We start from the raw sequence: 258 nt of genomic DNA on the forward strand, positions 1-258 counted from the left end.
TAGCAGCTAGGCCCTGCCACCACTGTGCTTGGCTGAGTTCACAAATCTGTTGTAACCTGTAGCTTTCCTGTCACTTCTCTGGCTCTCTTCTCCTGCTAAGCTTTGTTTCCTGGGAATAATTAAAACCTTCTGCCACTGCCATAGCTACTGCTGCTACTGGAACCACCATAGCCACGTTGGTTTCGTGGTTTGGCAAAGTATTGGCTGCCGCCACCATAAGGGCCAGAGCTTCTGCCTCCAAAATTTCCTCCCTTCATG

General features: G+C 50.0%; 1 pseudogene; it reads right to left on the reverse strand.

The window, feature by feature from the left end:
• LOC100966808 overlaps positions 1-258 on the reverse strand; it is a 4,299-nt pseudogene that overhangs the window by 3,212 nt on the left and 829 nt on the right.

The sequence above is a fragment of the Otolemur garnettii genome, unplaced genomic scaffold (assembly GCF_000181295.1).
Source record: "Otolemur garnettii isolate 467f Iridium unplaced genomic scaffold, OtoGar3 scaffold00100, whole genome shotgun sequence".
Lineage (NCBI taxonomy): Eukaryota > Metazoa > Chordata > Mammalia > Primates > Galagidae > Otolemur > Otolemur garnettii.